This window comes from Somniosus microcephalus, chromosome 10, assembly GCF_052327205.1.
Source record: "Somniosus microcephalus isolate GS21.2 chromosome 10, FLI_Smic_1.0, whole genome shotgun sequence".
Lineage (NCBI taxonomy): Eukaryota > Metazoa > Chordata > Chondrichthyes > Squaliformes > Somniosidae > Somniosus > Somniosus microcephalus.
In genome coordinates, this window is record NC_140996.1 from 200,270,937 (window position 1) to 200,291,795 (window position 20,859).

The following is a 20,859-nucleotide window of genomic DNA, read 5'->3' on the forward strand; positions in this document are numbered from 1 at the left end:
CACTGTCCCTCTGGGTACAGGGTAAACATTCCACTGTCTCTCTGTGTACAGGATAAACATTCCACTGTCCCTCTGGGTGCAGGGTAAACATTCCACTGTCCCTCTGTGTACAGGGTAAACATTCCACTGTCCCTCTGGGTACAGGGTAAACATTCCACTGTCCCTCTGTGTACAGGGTAAACATTCCACTGTCTCTCTGTGTACAGGGTAAACATTCCACTGTCCCTCTGTGTACAGGGTAAACATTCCACTGTCCCTCTGTGTACAGGGTAAACATTCCACTGTCCCTCTGGGTACAGGGTAAACATTCCACTGTCTCTCTGTGTACAGGGTAAACATTCCACTGTCCCTCTGCATACAGGGTAAACATTCCACTGTCCCTCTGGGTACAGGGTAAACATTCCAGTGTCCCTCTGGGTACAGGGTAAACATTCCACTGTCCCTCTAGGTACAGGGTAAACATTCCACTGTCTCTCTGTGTACAGGGTAAACATTCCACTGTCTCTCTGGGTACAGGGTAAACATTCCACTCTCTCTGGGTACAGGGTAAACATTCCACTGTCCCTCTGTGTACAGGGCAATCATGCCACTGTCTCTCTGTGTACAGAGTAAACATTCCACTGTCCCTCTGGGTAGAGGGTAAACATTCCACTGTCCCTCTGTGTACAGGGTAAACATTCCACTGTCCCTCTGGGTACAGGGTAAACATTCCACTGTCCCTCTGTGTACAGGGTAAACATTCCACTGTCCCTCTGGGTACAGGGTAAACATTCCACTGTCCCTCTGTGTACAGGGTAAACATTCCACTGTCACTCTGTCTACAGGGTAAACATTCCACTGTCCCTCTGGGTACAGGGTAAACATTCCAGTGTCCCTCTGGGTACAGGGTAAACATTCCACTGTCTCTCTGGGTACAGGGCAAACATTCCACTGTCTCTCTGTGTACAGGGTAAACATTCCACTGTCCCTCTGGTTACAGGGTATGCATTCCACTGTCTCTCTGTGTACAGGGTAAACATTCCACTGTCCCTCTGCGTACAGGGTAAACATTCCAATGTCCCTCTGGGCACAGGGTAAACATTCCAGTGTCCCTCTGGGTACAGGGTAAACATTCCACTGTCCCTCTGGGTACAGGGTAAACATTCCACTGCCTCTCTGTGTACAGGGTAAACATTCCACTGTCTCTCTGGGTACAGCGTAAACATTACACTGTCTCTCTGTGTACAGGGTAAACATTCCACTGTCCCTCTGTGTACAGGGCAATCATTCCACTGTCTCTCTGTGTACAGAGTAAACATTCCACTGTCCCTCTGGGTATAGGATAAACATTCCACTGTCTCTCTGTGTAGAGGGTAAACAATCCAGTGTCTCTCTATGTACAGTGTAAACATTCCACTATCCCTCTGTGTACAGGGTAAACATTCCACTGTCCCTCTGTGTACAGGGTAAACATTCCACTGTCCCTCTGGGTACAGGGTAAACATTCCACTGTCTCTCTGTCTACAGGGTAAACATTCCAGTGTCCCTCTGGGTACAGGGTAAACATTCCACTCTCTCTCTGGGTGCAGGGTAAACATTCCACTGTCTCTCTGTGTACAGGGTAAACATTCCACTGTCTCTCTGCGTACAGGGTAAACATTCCACTGTCTCTCTGGGTACAGGGTAAACATTCCACTGTCCCTCTGGGTACAGGGTAAACATTCCACTGTCTCTCTGGGTGCAGGGTAAACATTCCAGTGTCCCTCTGGGTGCAGGGTAAACATTCCACTGTCTCTCTGGGTACAGGGTAAACATTCCACTGTCCCTCTGGGTACAGGGTAAACATTCCACTGTCCCTCTCTGCGTACAGGGTAAACATTCCACTGTCTCTCTGGGTGCAGGGTAAACATTCCACTCTCCCTCTGTGTACCAGGTAAACATTCCACTGTCTCTCTCGGTACAGGGTAAACATTCCACTGTCTCTCTGGGTACAGGGTAAACATTCCACTGTCCCTCTGGGTACAGGGTAAACATTCCACTGTCTCTCTGGGTACAGGGTAAATATTCCACTGTCCCTCTGGGTACAGGGTAAACATTCCACTGTCCCTCTCTGCGTACAGGGTAAACATTCCTCTGTCTCTCTGGGTGCAGGGTAAACATTCCACTGTCCCTCTGTGTACAGGGTAAACATTCCACTGTCTCTCTCGGTACAGGGTAAACATTCCACTGTCTCTCTGGGTACAGGGTAAACATTCCACTGTCCCTCTGGGTACAGGGTAAACATTCCACTGTCTCTCTGGGTACAGGGTAAATATTCCACTGTCCCTCTGGGTACAGGGTAAACATTCCACTGTCCCTCTGTGTACAGGGTAAACATTCCACTGTCTCTCTGTGTACAGGGTAAACATTCCACTGTCCCTCTGGGTACAGGGTAAACATTCCACTGTCTCTCTGTGTACAGGGTAAACATTCCACTGTCCCTCTGCATACAGGGTAAACATTCCACTGTCTCTCTGGGTACAGGGTAAGCATTCCAGTGTCCCTCTGGGTACAGGGTAAACATTCCACTGTCCCTCTGGGTACAGGTAAACATTCCACTGTCTCTCTGTGTACAGGGTAAACATTCCACTGTCTCTCTGGGTACAGGGTAAACATTCCACTGTCTCTCTGTGTACAGGGTAAACATTCCACTGTCCCTCTGTGCACAGGGCAATCATTCCACTGTCTCTCTGTGCACAGAGTAAACATTCCACTGTCCCTCTGGGTACAGGGTAAACATTCCACTGTCTCTCTGTGTACAGGGTAAACATTCCAGTGTCCCTCTGGGTACAGGGTAAACATTCCACTGTCTCTCTGGGTGCTGGGTAAACATTCCACTGTCTCTCTGTGTGCAGGGTAAACATTCCACTGTCTCTCTGCGTACAGGGTAAACATTCCACAGTCCCTCTGGGTACAGGGTAAACATTCCACTGTCTCTCTGGGTACAGGGTAAACATTCCACTGTCTCTCTGGGTACAGGGTAAACATTCCACTGGGTCTCTGTGTACAGGGTAAACAGTCCACTGTCCCTCTGGGTACAGGGTAAACATTCCACTGTCTCTCTGGGTACAGGGTAAACATTCCAGTGTCCCTCTGGGTACAGGGGAAACATTCCACTGTCCCTCTGTGTACAGGGTAAACATTCCACTGTCTCTCTGGGTACAGGGTAAACATTCCACTGTCCCTCTGTGTACAGGGTAAACATTCCACTGTCCCTCTCTGCGTACAGGGTAAACATTCCACTGTCCCTCTGGGTACAGGGTAAGCATTCCACTGTCCCTCTCGGTACAGGGTAAACATTCCACTGTCTCTCTGGGTACAGGGTAAACATTCCACTGTCCCTCTGGGTACAGGGTAAACATTCCACTGTCTCTCTGTGTACAGGGTAAACATTCCACTTTTCCTCTGGGTACAGGGTAAACATTCCACTGTCCCTCTGTGTACAGGGTAAACATTCCACTGTCTCTCTGGGTACAGGGTAAACATTCCACTGTCTCTCTGGGTACAGGGTAAACATTCCACTGTCTCTCTGTGTACAGGGTAAATATTCCACTGTCTGTCTGTGTACAGGGTAAACATTCCACTGTCTCTCTGGGTACAGGGTAAACATTCCACTGTCCCTCTGTGTACAGGGCAATCATTCCACTGTCTCTCTGTGTACAGAGTAAACATTCCACTGTCCCTCTGGGTACAGCGTAAACATTCCACTGTCTCTCTGTGTACAGGGTAAACATTCCACTGTCTCTCTGCGTACAGGGTAAACATTCCACTGTCTCTCTGGGGACAGGGTAAACATTCCACTGTCCCTCTGGGTACAGGGTAAACATTCCACTGTCTCTCTGGCTACAGGGTAAACATTCCACTGTCCCTCTGGGTACAGGGTAAACATTCCACTGTCCCTCTGGGTACAGGGTAAACATTCCACTGTCTCTCTGGGTACAGGGTAAACATTCCACTGTCCCTCTGGGTACAGGGTAAACATTCCACTGTCCTTCTGTGTACAGGGTAAACATTCCACTGTCTCTCTGGGTACAGGGTAAACATTCCACTGTCTCTCTGTGTACAGGGTAAACATTCCACTGTCCCTCTGGGTACAGGGTAAACATTCCACTGTCCCTCTGTGTACAGGGTAAACATTCCACTGTCTCTCTGGGTACAGGGTAAACATTCCACTGTCCCTCTGGGTACAGGGTAAACATTCCACTGTCATTCTGTGTACAGGGTAAACATTCCACTGTCCCTCTGGTACAGGGTAAACATTCCACTGTCTCTCTGGGTACAGGGTAAACATTCCACTGTCCCTCTGGGTACAGGGTAAACATTCCACTGTCCCTCTGGGTACAGGGTAAACATTCCACTGTCCCTCTGTGTACAGGGTAAACACTCCACTGTCCCTCTGGGTACAGGGTAAACATTCCACTGTCTCTCTGTGTACAGGGTAAACATTCCACTGTCTCTCTGTGTACAGGGTAAACATTCCACTGTCTCTCTGCGTACAGGGTAAACATTCCACTGTCCCTCTCTGCGTACAGGGTAAACATTCCACTGTCCCTCTGGGTACAGGGTAAACATTCCACTGACCCTCTGGGTACAGGGTAAACATTCCACTGTCCCTCTGGGTACAGTGTAAACATTCCACGGTTTCTCTGTGTACAGGGTAAACATTCCACTGTCTCTCTGTGTACAGGGTAAACATTCCACTGTCTCTCTGTGTACAGCGTAAACATTCCACTATCTCGCTGTGTACGGGGTAAACATTCCACTGTCCCTCTTTGCATACAGGGTAAACATTCCACTGTCCCTCTGGGTACAGGGTAAACATTCCACTGTCCCTCTGTGTACAGGGTAAACATTCCACTGTCCCTCTGTGGACAGGGTAAACATTCCACTGTCCCTCTGTGTACAGGGTAAACATTCCACTGTCTCTCTGTGTACAGGGTAAACATTCCACTGTCCCTCTGGCTACAGGGTAAACATTCCACTGTCCCTCTGGGTACAGGGTAAACATTTCACTGTCCCTCTGGGTACAGGGTAAACATTCCACTGTCCCTCTGGGTACAGGGTAAACATTCCACTGTCTCTCTGTGTACAGGGTAAAGATTCCATAGTCCCTCTGGGTACAGGGTAAACATTCCACTGTCTCTCTGTGTACAGGATAAACATTCCACTGTCCCTCTGGGTACAGGGTAAACATTCCACTGTCCCTCTGTGTACAGGGTAAACATTCCACTGTCCCTCTGGGTACAGGGTAAACATTCCACTGTCCCTCTGTGTACAGGGTAAACATTCCACTGTCTCTCTGTGTACAGGGTAAACATTCCACTGTCCCTCTGTGTGCAGGGTAAACATTCCACTGTCCCTCTGTGTACAGGGTAAACATTCCACTGTCCCTCTGGGTACAGGGTAAACATTCCACTGTCTCTCTGTGTACAGGGTAAACATTCTACTGTCCCTCTGCATGCAGGGTAAACATTCCACTGTCCTTCTGGGTACAGGGTAAACATTCCAGTGTCCCTCTGGGTACAGGGTAAACATTCCACTGTCCCTCTGGGTACAGGGTAAACATTCCACTGTCTCTCTGTGTGCAGGGTAAACATTCCACTGTCTCTCTGGGTACAGGGTAAACATTCCACTCTCTCTCTGGGTACAGGGTAAACATTCCACTGTCCCTCTGTGTACAGGGAAATCATGCCACTGTCTCTCTGTGTACAGAGTAAACATTCCACTGTCCCTCTGGGTAGAGGGTAAACATGCCACTGTCCCTCTGTGTACAGGGTAAACATTCCACTGTCCCTCTGGGTACAGGGTAAACATTCCACTGTCCCTCTGTGTACAGGGTAAACATTCCACTCTCCCTCTGGGTACAGGGTAAACATTCCACTGTCCCTCTGGGTACAGGGTAAACATTCCACTGTCCCTCTGTGTACAGGGTAAACATTCCACTGTCCCTCTGGGTACAGGGTAAACATTCCACTGTCCCTCTGTGTACAGGGTAAACATTCCACTGTCCCTCTGGGTACAGGGTAAACATTCCACTGTCCCTCTGTGTACAGGGTAAACATTCCACTGTCCCTCTGCGTACAGGGTAAACATTCCAATGTCCCTCTGGGCACAGGGTAAACATTCCAGTGTCCCTCTGGGTACAGGGTAAACATTCCACTGTCCCTCCGGGTACAGGGTAAACATTCCACTGTCTCTCTGTGTACAGGGTAAACATTCCACTGTCTCTCTGGGTACAGGGTAAACATTCCACTGTCTCTCTGTGTACAGGGTAAACATTCCACTGTCCCTCTGTGTACAGGGCAATCATTCCACTGTCTCTCTGTGTACAGAGTAAACATTCCACTGTCCCTCTGGGTACAGGGTAAACATTCCACTGTCTCTCTGTGTAGAGGGTAAACAATCCAGTGTCTCTCTATGTACAGTGTAAACATTCCACTGACCTCTGGGTACAGGGTAAACATTCCACTGTCCCTCTGTGTACAGGGTAAACATTCCACTGTCCCTCTGGGTACAGGGTAAACATTCCACTGTCTCTCTGTCTACAGGGTAAACATTCCAGTGTCCCTCTGGGTACAGGGTAAACATTCCACTCTCTCTCTGGGTGCAGGGTAAACATTTCACTGTCTCTCTGTGTACAGGGTAAACATTCCACTGTCTCTCTGCGTACAGGGCAAACATTCCACTGTCTCTCTGGGTACAGGGTAAACAATCCATTGTCCCTCTGGGTACAGGGTAAACATTCCACTCTCTCTCTGGGTGCAGGGTAAACATTCCAGTGTCCCTCTGGGTACAGGGTAAACATTCCACTGTCTCTCTGGGTACAGGGTAAACATTCCACTGTCCCTCTCTGCGTACAGGGTAAACATTCCACTGTCTCTCTGGGTGCAGGGTAAACATTCCACTGTCCCTCTGTGTACAGGGTAAACATTCCACTGTCTCTCTCGGTACAGGGTAAACATTCCACTGTCTCTCTGGGTACAGGGTAAACATTCCACTGTCCCTCTGGGTACAGGGTAAACATTCCAGTGTCCCTCTGGGTGCAGGGTAAACATTCCACTGTCCCTCTGTGTACAGGGTAAACATTCCACTGTCTCTCTGGGTACAAGGTAAACATTCCACTGTCTCTCTGTGTACAGGGTAAACATTCCGCTTTTCCTCTGGGTACAGGGTAAACATTGCACTGTCCCTCTGTGTACAGTGTAAACATTCCACTGTCCCTCTGGGTACAGGGTAAACATTCCACTGTCTCTCTGTGTACAGAGTAAACATTCCACTGTCCCTCTGGGTACAGCGTAAACATTCCACTGTCTCTCTGTGTACAGGGTAAACATTCCACTGTCCCTCTGGGTACAGGGTAAACATTCCACTGTCCCTTCTTGTACAGGGTAAACATTCCACTGTCCCTCTGGGTACAGGGTAAACTTTCCACTGTCTCTCTGTGTACAGGGTAAACATTCCAGTGTCCCTCTGGGCACAGGGTAAACATTCCACTGTCTCTCTGGGTGCAGGGTAAACATTCCACTGTCTCTCCGTGTACAGGGTAAACATTCCACTGTCTCTCTGCGTACAGGGTAAACATTCCACTGTCTCTCTGGGTACAGGGTAAACATTCCACTGTCCCTCTGGGTGCAGGGTAAACATTCCACGGTCTCTCTGGCTACAGGGTAAACATTCCACTGTCCCTCTGGGTACAGGGTAAACATTCCACTGTCCCTCTGGGTACAGGGTAAACATTCCACTGTCTCTCTGGGTACAGGGTAAACATTCCACTGTCCCTCTGGGTACAGGGTAAACATTCCACTGTCCTTCTGTGTACAGGGTAAACATTCCACTGTCTCTCTGGGTACAGGGTAAACATTCCACTGTATCTCTGTGTACAGGGTAAACATTCCACTGTCCCTCTGGGTACAGGGTAAACATTCCACTGTCCCTCTGGGTACAGGGTAAACATTCCACTGTCTCTCTGGGTACAGGGTAAACATTGCACTGTCCCTCTGGGTACAGGGTAAACATTCCACTGTCTTTCTGTGTACAGGGTAAACATTCCACTGTCCCTCTCGGTACAGGGTAAACATTCCACTGTCTCTCTGGGTACAGGGTAAACATTCCACTGTCCCTCTGGGTACAGGGAAAACATTCCACTGTCCCACTGGGTACAGGGTAAACATTCCACTGTCCCTCTGGGTACAGGGTAAACATCCCACTGTCTCTCTGTGTACAGGGTAAACATTCCACTGTCCCTCTGGGTACAGGGTAAACATTCCACTGTCTCTCTGGGTACAGGGTAAACATTCCACTGTCCCTCTGGGTACAGGGTAAACATTCCACTGTCCCTCTGTGTACAGGGTAAACATTCCGCTGTCCCTCTGGGTACAGGGTAAACATTCCACTGTCTCTCTGTCTACAGGGTAAACATTCCACTGTCCCTCTGGGTACAGGGTAAACATTCCACTGTGCCTCTGTGTACAGGGTAAACATTCCACTGTCTCTCTGTTTACACGGTAAACATTCCACTGTCCCTCTGGGTACAGGGTAAACATTCCACTGTCTCTCTGTGTACAGGGTAAACATTCCACTTTCCCTCTGAGTACAGGGTAAACATTCCACTGTTCCTCTGGGTACAGGGTAAACATTCCACTGTCCCTCTGTGTACAGGGTAAACATTCCACTGTCTCTCTGGGTACAGGGTAAACATTCCACTGTCCCTCTGGGTACAGGGTAAACATTCCACTGTCCCTCTGTGTACAGGGTAAACATTCCACTGTCCCTCTGGGTACAGGGTAAACATTCCACTGTCCCTCTGGGTACAGGGTAAACATTCCACTGTCCTTCTGTGTACAGGGTAAACATTCCACTGTCTCTCTGTGTACACGATAAACATTCCACTGTCTCTCTGTGTACAGGGTAAACATTCCACTGTCTCTCTGTGTACAGGGTAAACATTCCACTGTCTCTCTGGGTACAGTGTAAACATTCCACTGTCTCTCTGTGTACAGGGTAAACATTCCACTGTCCCTCTGGGTACAGGGTAAACATTCCACTGTCCCTCTGTGTACAGGGTAAACATTCCACTGTCCCTCTGTGTACAGGGTAAACATTCCACTGTCTCTTTGTTTACACGGTAAACATTCCACTGTCCCTCTGGGTACAGGGTAAACATTCCACTGTCTCTATGTGTACAGGGTAAACATTCCACTGTCCCTCTGGGTACAGGGTAAACATTCCACTGTCCCTCTGGGTACAGGGTAAACATTCCACTGTCTCTCTGGGTACAGGGTAAACATTCCACTCTCTCTCTGGGTACAGGGTAAACATTCCACTGTCCCTCTGTGTACAGGGCAATCATTCCACTGTCTCTCTGTGTAAAGAGTAAACATTCCACTGTCCCTCTGGGTACAGGGTAAACATTCCACTGTCCCTCTGTGTACAGGGTAAACATTCCACTGTCCCTCTGGGTACAGGGTAAACATTCCACTGTCTCTCTGTGTACAGGGTAAACATTCCAGTGTCCCTCTGGGTACAGGGTAAACATTCCACTGTCTCTCTGGGTGCAGGGTAAACATTCCACTGTCCCTCTGGGTACAGGGTAAACATTCCACTGTCCCTCTGGGTACAGGGTAAACATTCCACTGTCTCTCTGTGTACAGGGTAAACATTCCACGGTCCCTCTGGGTACAGGGTAAACATTCCAGTGTCCCTCTGTGTACAGGTTAAACATTCCGCTGTCTCTCTGAGTACAGGGCAAACATTCCAATGTCTCTCTGCGTACAGGGTCAACATTCCACTGTCCCTCTGGTTACAGGGTATATATTCCACTGTCTCTCTGTGTACAGGGTAAACATTCCACTGTCCCTCTGCGTACAGGGTAAACATTCCAATGTCCCTCTGGGTACAGGGTAAACATTCCAGTGTCCCTCTGGGTACAGGGTAAACATTCCACTGTCCCTCTGGGTACAGGGTAAACATTCCACTGTCTCTCTGTGTACAGGGTAAACATTCCACTGTCTCTCTGGGTACAGGGTAAACATTCCACTGTCTCTCTGTGTATAGGGTAAACATTCCACTGTCCCTCTGTGTACAGGGCAATCATTCCACTGTCTCTCTGTGTACAGAGTAAACATTCCACTGTCCCTCTGGGTACAGGGTAAACATTCCACTGTCCCTCTGGGTACAGGGTAAACATTCCACTGTCCCTCTGTGTACAGGGTAAACATTCCACTGTCCCTCTGGGTACAGGGTAAACATTCCACTGTCCCTCTGTGTACAGGGTAAACATTCCACTGTCTCTCTGTTTACACGGTAAACATTCCACTGTCCCTCTGGGTACAGGGTAAACATTCCACTGTCTCTCTGTGTACAGGGTAAACATTCCACTGTCCCTCTGAGTACAGGGTAAACATTCCACTGTTCCTCTGGGTACAGGGTAAACATTCCACTGTCCCTCTGTGTACAGGGTAAACATTCCACTGTCTCTCTGGGTACAGGGTAAACATTCAACTGTCCCTCTGGGTACAGGGTAAACATTCCACTGTCCCTCTGTGTACAGGGTAAACATTCCACTGTCCCTCTGGGTACAGGGTAAACATTCCACTGTCCCTCTGGGTACAGGGTAAACATTCCACTGTCCTTCTGTGTACAGGGTAAACATTCCACTGTCTCTCTGTGTACACGGTAAACATTCCACTGTCTCTCTGTGTACAGGGTAAACATTCCACTGTCTGTCTGTGTGCAGGGTAAACATTCCACTGTCTCTCTGGGTACAGTGTAAACATTCCACTCTCTCTCTGTGTACAGGGTAAACATTCCACTGTCCCTCTGGGTACAGGGTAAACATTCCACTGTCCCTCTGTGTACAGGGTAAACATTCCACTGTCCCTCTGTGTACAGGGTAAACATTCCACTGTCTCTCTGTTTACACGGTAAACATTCCACTGTCCCTCTCGGTACAGGGTAAACATTCCACTGTCTCTCTGTGTACAGGGTAAACATTCCACTGTCCCTCTGGGTACAGGGTAAACATTCCACTGTCCCTCTGTGTACAGGGTAAACATTCCACTGTCCCTCTGTGTACAGGGTAAACATTCCACTGTCTCTCTGTGTACAGGTTAAACATTCCACTGTCTCTCTGTGTACAGGGTAAACATTCCACTGTCTCTCTGTGTACAGGGTAAACATTCCACTGTCCCTCTGCATACAGGGTAAACATTCCACTGTCCCTCTGGGTACAGGGTAAACATTCCAGTGTCCCTCTGGGTACAGGGTAAACATTCCACTGTCCCTCTGGGTACAGGGTAAACATTCCAGTGTCCCTCTCGGTACAGGGTAAACATTCCACTGTCCCTCTGGGTACAGGGTAAACATTCCACTGTCTCTCTGTGTACAGGGTAAACATTCCACTGTCTCTCTAGGTACAGGGTAAACATTGCACTCTCTCTCTGGGTACAGGGTAAACATTCCACTGTCCCTCTGAGTACAGGGCAATCATTCCACTGTCTCTCTGTGTAAAGAGTAAAAATTTCACTGTCCCTCTGGGTACAGGGTAAACATTCCACTGTCCCTCTGTGTACAGGGTAAACATTCCACTGTCCCTCTGGGTACAGGGTAAACATTCCACTGTCTCTCTGTGTACAGGGTAAACATTCCAGTGTCCCTCTGGGTACAGGGTAAACATTCCACTGTCTCTCTGGGTGCAGGGTAAACATTCCACTGTCTCTCTGTGTACAGGGTAAACATTCCACTGTCCCTCTGGGTACAGGGTAAACATTCCACTGTCCCTCTGGGTACAGGGTAAACATTCCACTGTCCCTCTGGGTACAGGGTAAACATTCCACTGTCTCTCTGTGTACAGGGTAAACATTCCACTGTCCCTCTGGGTACAGGGTAAACATTCCAGTGTCCCTCTGTGTACAGGGTAAACATTCCGCTGTCTCTCTGGGTACAGGGCAAACATTCCACTGTCTCTCTGTGTACAGGGTAAACATTCCACTGTCCCTCTGGTTACAGGGTATATATTCCACTGTCTCTCTGTGTACAGGGTAAACATTCCACTGTCCCTCTGCGTACAGGGTAAACATTCCAATGTCCCTCTGGGTACAGGGTAAACATTCCAGTGTCCCTCTGGGTACAGGGTAAACATTCCACTGTCCCTCTGGGTACAGGGTAAACATTCCACTGTCTCTCTGTGTACAGGGTAAACATTCCACTGTCTCTCTGGGTACAGGGTAAACATTCCACTGTCTCTCTGTGTCCAGGGTAAACATTCCACTGTCCCTCTGTGTACAGGGCAACCATTCCACTTTCTCTCTGTGTACAGAGTAAACATTCCACTGTCCCTCTGGGTACAGGGTAAACATTCCACTGTCCCTCTGGGTACAGGGTAAACATTCCATTGTCCCTCTGTGTACAGGGTAAACATTCCACTGTCCCTCTGGGTGCAGGGTAAACATTCCACTGTCCCTCTGTGTACAGGGTAAACATTCCACGGTCCCTCTGGGTACAGGGTAAACATTCCAGTGTCCCTCTGTGTACAGGTTAAACATTCCGCTGTCTCTCTGAGTACAGGGCAAACATTCCAATGTCTCTCTGTGTACAGGGTCAACATTCCACTGTCCCTCTGGTTACAGGGTATATATTCCACTGTCTCTCTGTGTACAGGGTAAACATTCCACTGTCCCTCTGCGTACAGGGTAAACATTCCAATGTCCCTCTGGGTACAGGGTAAACATTCCAGTGTCCCTCTGGGTACAGGGTAAACATTCCACTGTCCCTCTGGGTACAGGGTAAACATTCCACTGTCTCTCTGTGCACAGGGTAAACATTCCACTGTCTCTCTGGGTACAGGGTAAACATTCCACTGTCTCTCTGTGTATAGGGTAAACATTCCACTGTCCCTCTGTGTACAGGGCAATCATTCCACTGTCTCTCTGTGTACAGAGTAAACATTCCACTGTCCCTCTGGGTACAGGGTAAACATTCCACTGTCCCTCTGGGTACAGGGTAAACATTCCACTGTCCCTCTGTGTACAGGGTAAACATTCCACTGTCCCTCTGGGTACAGGGTAAACATTCCACTGTCCCTCTGTGTACAGGGTAAACATTCCACTGTCTCTCTGTTTACACGGTAAACATTCCACTGTCCCTCTGGGTACAGGGTAAACATTCCACTGTCTCTCTGTGTACAGGGTAAACATTCCACTGTCCCTCTGAGTACAGGGTAAACATTCCACTGTTCCTCTGGGTACAGGGTAAACATTCCACTGTCCCTCTGTGTACAGGGTAAACATTCCACTGTCTCTCTGGGTACAGGGTAAACATTCAACTGTCCCTCTGGGTACAGGGTAAACATTCCACTGTCCCTCTGTGTACAGGGTAAACATTCCACTGTCCCTCTGGGTACAGGGTAAACATTCCACTGTCCCTCTGGGTACAGGGTAAACATTCCACTGTCCTTCTGTGTACAGGGTAAACATTCCACTGTCTCTCTGTGTACACGGTAAACATTCCACTGTCTCTCTGTGTACAGGGTAAACATTCCACTGTCTGTCTGTGTGCAGGGTAAACATTCCACTGTCTCTCTGGGTACAGTGTAAACATTCCACTGTCTCTCTGTGTACAGGGTAAACATTCCACTGTCCCTCTGGGTACAGGGTAAACATTCCACTGTCCCTCTGTGTACAGGGTAAACATTCCACTGTCCCTCTGTGTACAGGGTAAACATTCCACTGTCTCTCTGTTTACACGGTAAACATTCCACTGTCCCTCTCGGTACAGGGTAAACATTCCACTGTCTCTCTGTGTACAGGGTAAACATTCCACTGTCCCTCTGGGTACAGGGTAAACATTCCACTGTCCCTCTGTGTACAGGGTAAACATTCCACTGTCCCTCTGTGTACAGGGTAAACATTCCACTGTCTCTCTGTGTACAGGTTAAACATTCCACTGTCTCTCTGTGTACAGGGTAAACATTCCACTGTCTCTCTGTGTACAGGGTAAACATTCCACTGTCCCTCTGCATACAGGGTAAACATTCCACTGTCCCTCTGGGTACAGGGTAAACATTCCAGTGTCCCTCTGGGTACAGGGTAAACATTCCACTGTCCCTCTGGGTACAGGGTAAACATTCCAGTGTCCCTCTGGGTACAGGGTAAACATTCCACTGTCCCTCTGGGTACAGGGTAAACATTCCACTGTCTCTCTGTGTACAGGGTAAACATTCCACTGTCTCTCTAGGTACAGGGTAAACATTGCACTCTCTCTCTGGGTACAGGGTAAACATTCCACTGTCCCTCTGAGTACAGGGCAATCATTCCACTGTCTCTCTGTGTAAAGAGTAAACATTTCACTGTCCCTCTGGGTACAGGGTAAACATTCCACTGTCCCTCTGTGTACAGGGTAAACATTCCACTGTCCCTCTGGGTACAGGGTAAACATTCCACTGTCTCTCTGTGTACAGGGTAAACATTCCAGTGTCCCTCTGGGTACAGGGTAAACATTCCACTGTCTCTCTGGGTGCTGGGTAAACATTCCACTGTCTCTCTGTGTACAGGGTAAACATTCCACTGTCCCTCTGGGTACAGGGTAAACATTCCACTGTCCCTCTGGGTACAGGGTAAACATTCCACTGTCCCTCTGGGTACTGGGTAAACATTCCACTGTCTCTCTGTGTACAGGGTAAACATTCCACTGTCCCTCTGGGTACAGGGTAAACATTCCAGTGTCCCTCTGTGTACAGGGTAAACATTCCGCTGTCTCTCTGGGTACAGGGCAAACATTCCACTGTCTCTCTGTGTACAGGGTAAACATTCCACTGTCCCTCTGGTTACAGGGTATATATTCCACTGTCTCTCTGTGTACAGGGTAAACATTCCACTGTCCCTCTGCGTACAGGGTAAACATTCCAATGTCCCTCTGGGTACAGGGTAAACATTCCAGTGTCCCTCTGGGTACAGGGTAAACATTCCACTGTTCCTCTGGGTACAGGGTAAACATTCCACTGTCTCTCTGTGTACAGGGTAAACATTCCACTGTCTCTCTGGGTACAGGGTAAACATTCCACTGTCTCTCTGTGTCCAGGGTAAACATTCCACTGTCCCTCTGTGTACAGGGCAATCATTCCACTGTCTCTCTGTGTACAGAGTAAACATTCCACTGTCCCTCTGGGTACAGGGTAAACATTCCACTGTCCCTCTGGGTACAGGGTAAACATTCCATTGTCCCTCTGTGTACAGGGTAAACATTCCACTGTCCCTCTGGGTACAGGGTAAACATTCCACTGTCCCTCTGTGTACAGGGTAAACATTCCACTGTCTCTCTGTTTACACGGTAAACATTCCACTGTCCCTCTGGGTACAGGGTAAACATTCCACTGTCTCTCTGTTTACACGGTAAACATTCCACTGTCCCTCTGAGTACAGGGTAAACATTCCACTGTTCCTCTGGGTACAGGGTAAACATTCCACTGTCCCTCTGTGTACAGGGTAAACATTCCACTGTCTCTCTGGGTACAGGGTAAACATTCCACTGTCCCTCTGGGTACAGGGTAAACATTCCACTGTCCCTCTGTGTACAGGGTAAACATTCCACTGTCCCTCTGGGTACAGGGTAATCATTCCACTGACCCTCTGGGTACAGGGTAAACATTCCACTGTCCTTCTGTGTACAGGGTAAACATTCCACTGTCTCTCTGTGTACACGGTAAACATTCCACTGTCTCTCTGTGTACAGGGTAAACATTCCACTGTCTCTCTGTGTACAGGGTAAACATTCCACTGTCTCTCTGGGTACAGTGTAAACATTCCACTGTCTCTCTGTGTACAGGGTAAACACTCCACTGTCTCTCTGTGTACAGGGTAAATATTCCACTGTGTCTCTGTGTACAGGGTAAAAATTCCACTGTCTCTCTGTGTACTGGGTAAACATTCCAGTGTCCCTCTGGGTACAGGGTAAACATTCCACTGTCTCTCTGTGTACAGGGTAAACATTCCACTGTCTCTCTGCGTACAGGGTAAACATTCCACTGTCCCTCTGGGTACAGGGTAAACATTCCACTGACCCTCTGGGTACAGGGTAAACATTCCACTGTCCCTCTAGGTACAGGGTAAACATTCCACTGTCCCTCTGGGTACAGGGTAAACATTCCACGGTTTCTCTGTGTCCAGGGTAAACATTCCACTGTCTCTCTGTGTACAGGGTAAACATTCCACTGTCTCTCTGTGTACAGCGTAAACATTCCACTGTCTCGCTGTGTACAGGGTAAACATTCCACTGTCCCTCTCTGCGTACATGGTAAACATTCCACTGTCCCTCTGGGTACAGGGTAAACATTCCACTGTCCCTCTGCATACAGGGTAAACATTCCACTGTCCCTCTGCGGACAGGGTAAACATTCCACTGTCCCTCTGCGTACAGGGTAAACATTCATCTGTCTCTCTGGGAACAGGGTAAACATTGCACTGTCCCTCTGGGTACAGGGTAAACATTCCAGTTTTCCTCTGGGTGCAGGGTAAACATTCCACTGTCCCTCTGTGTACAGGGTAAACATTCCACTGTCTCTCTGGGTACAAGGTAAACATTCCACTGTCTCTCTGTGTACAGGGTAAACATTCCACTGTTCCTCTGGGTACAGGGGAAACATTCCACTGTCCCTCTGTGTACAGGGTAAACATTCCACTGTCTCTCTGGGTACAGGGCAAACATTCCACTGTCCCTCTGGGTACAGGGTAAACATTCCACTGTCCCTCTGTGTAGAGGGTAAACATTCCACTGTCTCTCTGTGTACAGGGTAAACATTCCACTGTCCCTCTTGTTACAGTGTAAACATTCCACTGTCCCTCTGTGTACAGGGTAAACATTCCACTGTCCCTCTGTGTACAGGGTAAACATTCCACTGTCTCTCTGTTTACACGGTAAACATTCCACTGTCCCTCTGGGTACAGGGTAAACATGCCACTGTCTCTCTGTGTACAGGGTAAACATTCCACTGTCCCTCTGAGTACAGGGTAAACATTCTACTGTCCCTCTGTGTACAGGGTAAACATTCCACTGTCCCTCTGGGTACAGGGTAAACATTCCACTGTCCCTCTGGGTACAGGGTAAACATTCCACTGTCCCTCTGGGTACAGGGTAAACATTCCACTGTCTCTCTGGGTACAGGGTAAGCATTCCACTGTCCCTCTGGGTACAGGGTAAACATTCCACTGTCCCTCTGTGTACAGGGTACACATTCCACTGTCTCTCTGTGTACAGGTTAAACATTCCACTGTCCCTCTGTGTACAGGGTACACATTCCACTGTCTCTCTGTGTACAGGTTAAACATTCCACTGTCTCTCTGGGTACAGGGTAAACATTCCACTGTCTCTCTGTGTACAGGGTAAACATTCCACTGTCCCTCTGCATACAGGGTAAACATTCCACTGTTCCTCTGGGTACAGGGTAAACATTCCACTGTCCCTCTGGGTACAGGGTAAACATTCCACTGTCTCTCTGGGTACAGGGTAAACATTCCACTCTCTCTCTGGGTACAGGGTAAACATTCCACTGTCCCTCTGTGTACAGGGCAATCATTCCACTGTCTCTCTGTGTAAAGAGTAAACATTCCACTGTCCCTCTGGGTACAGGGTAAACATTCCACTGTCCCTCTGTGTACAGGGTAAACATTCCACTGTCCCTCTGGGTACAGGGTAAACATTCCACTGTCTCTCTGTGTACAGGGTAAACATTCCAGTGTCCCTCTGGGTACAGGGTAAACATTCCACTGTCTCTCTGTGTGCAGGGTAAACATTCCACTGTCTCTCTGTGTACAGGGTAAACATTCCACTGTCCCTCTGGATACAGGGTAAACATTCCACTGTCCCTCTGGGTACAGGGTAAACATTCCACTGTCCCTCTGGGTACAGGGTAAACATTCCACTGTCTCTCTGTGTACAGGGTAAACATTCCACTGTCCCTCTGGGTACAGGGTAAACATTCCAGTGTCCCTCTGTGTACAGGGTAAACATTCCGCTGTCTCTCTGGGTACAGGGCAAACATTCCAATGTCTCTCTGTGTACAGGGTCAACATTCCACTGTCTCTCTGGTTACAGGGTATATATTCCACTGTCTCTCTGTGTACAGGGTAAACATTCCACTGTCCCTCTGCGTACAGGGTAAACATTCCAATGTCCCTCTGGGTACAGGGTAAACATTCCAGTGTCCCTCTGGGTACAGGGTAAACATTCCACTGTCCCTCTGGGTACAGGGTAAACATTCCACTGTCTCTCTGTGTACAGGGTAAACATTCCACTGTCTCTCTGGGTACAGGGTAAACATTCCACTGTCTCTCTGTGTCCATGGTAAACATTCCACTGTCCCTCTGTGTACAGGGCAATCATTCCACTGTCTCTCTGTGTACAGAGTAAACATTCCACTGTCCCTCTGGGTACAGGGTAAACATTCCACTGTCCCTCTGGGTACAGGGTAAACATTCCACTGTCCCTCTGTGTACAGGGTAAACATTCCACTGTCCCTCTGGGTACAGGGTAAACATTCCACTGTCCCTCTGTGTACAGGGTAAACATTCCACTGTCTCTCTGTTTACACGGTAAACATTCCACTGTCCCTCTGTGTACAGGGTAAACATTCCACTGTCTCTCTGGGTACAGGGTAAACATTCCACTGTCCCTCTGGGTACAGGGTAAACATTCCACTGTCCCTCTGTGTACAGGGTAAACATTCCACTGTCCCTCTGGATACAGGGTAAACATTCCACTGTCCCTCTGGGTACAGGGTAAACATTCCACTGTCCTTCTGTGTACAGGGTAAACATTCCACTGTCTCTCTGTGTACACGGTAAACATTCCACTGTCTCTCTGTGTACAGGGTAAACATTCCACTGTCTCTCTGTGTGCAGGGTAAACATTCCACTGTCTCTCTGGGTACAGTGTAAACATTCCACTGTCTCTCTGTGTACAGGGTAAACATTCCACTGTCCCTCTGGGTACAGGGTAAACATTCCACTGTCCCTCTGTGTACAGGGTAAACATTCCACTGTCCCTCTGTGTACAGGGTAAACATTCCACTGTCTCTCTGTTTACACGGTAAACATTCCACTGTCCCTCTCGGTACAGGGTAAACATTCCACTGTCTCTCTGTGTACAGGGTAAACATTCCACTGTCCCTCTGGGTACAGGGTAAACATTCCACTGTCCCTCTGTGTACAGGGTAAACATTCCACTGTCCCTCTGTGTACAGGGTAAACATTCCACTGTCTCTCTGTTTACACGGTAAACATTCCACTGTCCCTCTGGGTACAGGGTAAACATTCCACTGTCTCTCTGTGTACAGGGTAAACATTCCACTGTCCCTCTGAGTCCAGGGTAAACATTCCACTGTCCCTCTGTGTACAGGGTAAACATTCCACTGTCCCTCTGGGTACAGGGTAAACATTCCACTGTCCCTCTGGGTACAGGGTAAACATTCCACTGTCCCTCTGGGTACAGGGTAAACATTCCACTGTCTCTCTGGGTACAGGGTAAGCATTCCACTGTCCCTCTGGGTACAGGGTAAACATTCCACTGTCCCTCTGTGTACAGGGTACACATTCCACTGTCTCTCTGTGTACAGGTTAAACATTCCACTGTCTCTCTGTGTACAGGGTAAACATTCCACTGTCTCTCTGTGTACAGGGTAAACATTCCACTGTCCCTCTGCATACAGGGTAAACATTCCACTGTCCCTCTGGGTACAGGGTAAACATTCCAGTGTCCGTCTGGGTACAGGGTAAACATTCCACTGTCCCTCTGGGTACAGGGTAAACATTCCAGTGTCCCTCTGGGTACAGGGTAAACATTCCACTGTCCCTCTGGGTACAGGGTAAACATTCCACTGTCTCTCTGTGCACAGGGTAAACATTCCACTGTCTCTCTAGGTACAGGGTAAACATTGCACTCTCTCTCTGGGTACAGGGTAAACATTCCACTGTCCCTCTGTGTACAGGGCAATCATTCCACTGTCTCTCTGTGTAAAGAGTAAACATTCCACTGTCCCTCTGGGTACAGGGTAAACATTCCACTGTCCCTCTGGGTACAGGGTAAACATTCCACTGTCTCTCTGTGTACAGGGTAAACATTCCAGTGTCCCTCTGGGTACAGGGTAAACATTCCACTGTCTCTCTGGGTGCAGGGTAAACATTCCACTGTCTCTCTGTGTACAGGGTAAACATTCCACTGTCCCTCTGGGTACAGGGTAAACATTCCACTGTCCCTCTGGGTACAGGGTAAACATTCCACTGTCCCTCTGGGTACAGGGTAAACATTCCACTGTCTCTCTGTGTACAGGGTAAACATTCCACTGTCCCTCTGGGTACAGGGTAAACATTCCAGTGTCCCTCTGTGTACAGGGTAAACATTCCGCTGTCTCTCTGGGTACAGGGTAAACATTCCACTGTCTCTCTGTGTACAGGGTAAACATTCCACTGTCCCTCTAGTTACAGGGTATATATTCCACTGTCTCTCTGTGTACAGGGTAAACATTCCACTGTCCCTCTGCGTACAGGGTAAACATTCCAATGTCCCTCTGGGTACAGGGTAAACATTCCAGTGTCCCTCTGGGTACAGGGTAAACATTCCACTGTCCCTCTGGGTACAGGGTAAACATTCCACTGTCTCTCTGTGTACAGGGTAAACATTCCACTGTCTCTCTGGGTACAGGGTAAACATTCCACTGTCTCTCTGTGTCCAGGGTAAACATTCCACTGTCCCTCTGTGTACAGGGCAATCATTCCACTGTCTCTCTGTGTACAGAGTAAATATTCCACTGTCCCTCTGGGTACAGGGTAAACATTCCACTGTCCCTCTGGGTAC

General features: G+C 48.6%; 1 protein-coding gene and 1 long non-coding RNA gene across 3 annotated transcripts in view; one reads left to right on the plus strand and one right to left on the minus strand.

Moving 5' to 3' along the window:
* Positions 1-20,859, plus strand: part of anos1 (anosmin 1) — a 308,406-nt gene that overhangs the window by 131,376 nt on the left and 156,171 nt on the right. The gene's annotated exons all lie outside the window — the stretch shown is intronic.
* LOC147111998 (uncharacterized) overlaps positions 1-20,859 on the minus strand; it is a 190,239-nt gene that overhangs the window by 125,272 nt on the left and 44,108 nt on the right. The gene's annotated exons all lie outside the window — the stretch shown is intronic.